At 47.9% G+C, this 2500-nt stretch overlaps 1 protein-coding gene across 1 annotated transcript in view; it reads right to left on the bottom strand.

Annotated features, from left to right (window-relative positions):
- Nucleotides 1–2500, bottom strand: part of LOC125035981 — a 91309-nt gene that overhangs the window by 71699 nt on the left and 17110 nt on the right. The window lies entirely within an intron of this gene.

The following is a 2500-nucleotide window of genomic DNA, read 5'->3' as shown; positions in this document are numbered from 1 at the left end:
GAGAGAAAAAGAGCGTTTGTTTTTTTTCTGAAGTAAATCATTAGTAGGGAAGTGGTAAAAATAATAATTAGAAAAATAATGCAATTAGAAATTCTATTGTTCATTTCATTATTGGAATGTATGAATATCCAGCTTTATCTATTTATCTCTCTATCTATCTATATATATATATATATATATATATATATATATATATATATATATATATATATATATATGTGTGTGTGTGTGTGTGTGTGTGTGTGTGTGTTAGTGTGTGTGTGATGATAATAATAATAATGATTACAATTTATCAAGTGAATTTACCTTCTGTGGAGGCCAACGATTCTTAAAAGAAATTCAACATAGCAAAAGTTCTCTCTCTCGCTTGCCAGTACTCCTGCTGTGTCACCTCCCTCTCTCCTCCCTCTCTCCTCCCCCCCTGGCCTCCCTTTGCTTTCTTTTTACTTCCGATTCAGTTAATTCGCAATTAATCACTCCCTGGCACAGCATCTCCACCTCCGTACCCTCCCTCTTTCTCTCCCTCCACCAATGTTACCCTCTCGTAACTCTCCTCTCGCTTCCTCCTTCCCATTCTCCTTTCTTTCATATCCCTCCATTATTTCCTCTTTCCCTCTTTTCCTCCCTTTCTTCCTCTTTTCTCCTTCCTTCCTTCCCCTCCTCCTTCCTTTTCCCACCTCTCGTTTCCTCCTTCCCATTCTCCTTTCTTTCATATCCCTCCCTTATTTCCTCTTTCCGTCTTTTCCTCCCTTTCTTCCTCTTTTCTCCTTCCCTCCTTCCCCTCCTCCTTCCTTTTCCCACCTTTTCTCTTCTTTTCATTCTTCATTTTCTCGTTATCTCCCTCCCTCCTTCCCGTCCTCTTTCTTTCCTTTCCTCTCTCTCTCTTCCTACATTTCCTCCGTCACTCCTTCCCGTCTTACTTCCCTTCCTTTCCTCTCCCTTCCTCCTTCTCGTCTTCCTTTCTTTTCCTCTCCTTCTCTCCCTTCACCCCTTTCTCTCTAACCATCCTTCCTTTCCTCTCCCTCCCCTTCTTCTTTCTTCCTCCTTTCTCCCTCCCTCACTCTCTCCCTTTCTCACTCCCTCCCTCTCTTCCTTTCTCCCTCCCTCACTTTCTCCCTCCTCCCTCTCTTTCTCCCTTCCTCCCTCCTTCCTCCCTTTCTCCCTCCTCCCTCCCTTTCTCACTCCCTCCCTCCCTCACTTTCTCCCTCCTCCCTCTCTTTCTCCCTCCCTCCCTCCCTCCTCTTCTCCCTCCTTCCTCCCTTTCTCCCTCCTCCCTCCCTTTCTCCCTCCCTCACTCTCTCCCTTTCTCCCTCCCTCCCTCTCCACCTTTCTCTCTCTCTCCCTTTCTCCCTCCTTTCTCCCTCCCTCCCTCCCCCTCCCTTTCTCCCTCCCTCCCTCCCTTTCTCCCTCCTCCCTCCCTTTCTTCCTCCCTTTCTTTCTTTCTCCCTCCCTCCCTTCCTCCCTCCCTTTCTCCCTTTCTCCCTCCTCCCTTTTTCCCCCTCCCTCCCTTCATCCATTTCTCCCACCCTCCCTTTCGCCGTCCCTGCATTTCTCCTTCTCTCCCTCCCTTCCTACTTCCCTTCCTCCCTCCCCCCAACCCTCCCTCCCTCCCTCCCTCCCTTTCTCCCTCCCTTCCCTCCCTCCCTTCCTCCCTTTCTCCCTGCCTCCCTTCCCTCCCACACACCCGCGACCGACTCCATATTATGATCACCCGATGACGTGACATGTTTACGATAGGTGTTCGGTCGTGCACCCTGTCGTATTTTCCTTCCCTCTGAGGATCGGTTGCCTGGCTCAGGGTCGTGAGTGTGTGTGGGGTGGAGGGGGGTGGGGGGAGGGGAGGGGGAATTTGGTTTAAAAAGGGAAGAACAACAAAGAAAAATAATGGCGGAAAAAAAAGAAAAGAAGAAAGACAAAGAACGTACTCGGTACTTTTTTTTTTTTTTTTTTTTTTTTTGCTTCCTTCCTTACTTTGTAAAAAAATCATGACCTTATTTAGCACGGATGCATAGGGAGAGAAGATAGAGACGGAATCAACCCCTTTCCGGAAATGGGGAGGGAAAGGGGAAAGGAAATTACCACCACCACCGCCGTCGCCACAATTGCTGTATATCCGGGTTTTCTCGTGAGGATTTCCGCCTTTCTGTCCTCTCCCTTGTGCGGATCTGATTTTCGTTGAAGGGGAGGATAGCTCTGTCTTCCCCCTTCCTTCCCTTTCTTCCTCTCTCTTTCCTCTCTTCCCTCTCGTTTCCATCTTCCATCGTCCTCTTACACTTCCCTTCATCCATCTCTCTCTCTCTCTCTCTGTTCTCTCTCTTTCTCTGCTCTCTCTCTCTTTCTCTATCTATCTCTCTCTCTCTCTTTCTTTCTGTTCTCTCTCTCTTCTCTCACTTGTGATGAGGATGGCTCTCTCCTCTCTCCTCCTTCCCCTTCTTTCTCTCTTTTTCCTCGTTTCCTTCTAGTTTCCACCTCCCCTCGTCCTCTTTCATTTCCCTCTATC

The sequence above is a fragment of the Penaeus chinensis genome, chromosome 1 (genome assembly GCF_019202785.1).
Source record: "Penaeus chinensis breed Huanghai No. 1 chromosome 1, ASM1920278v2, whole genome shotgun sequence".
NCBI lineage: Eukaryota > Metazoa > Arthropoda > Malacostraca > Decapoda > Penaeidae > Penaeus > Penaeus chinensis.
This window is presented reverse-complemented; position numbering and strand designations above follow the sequence as displayed.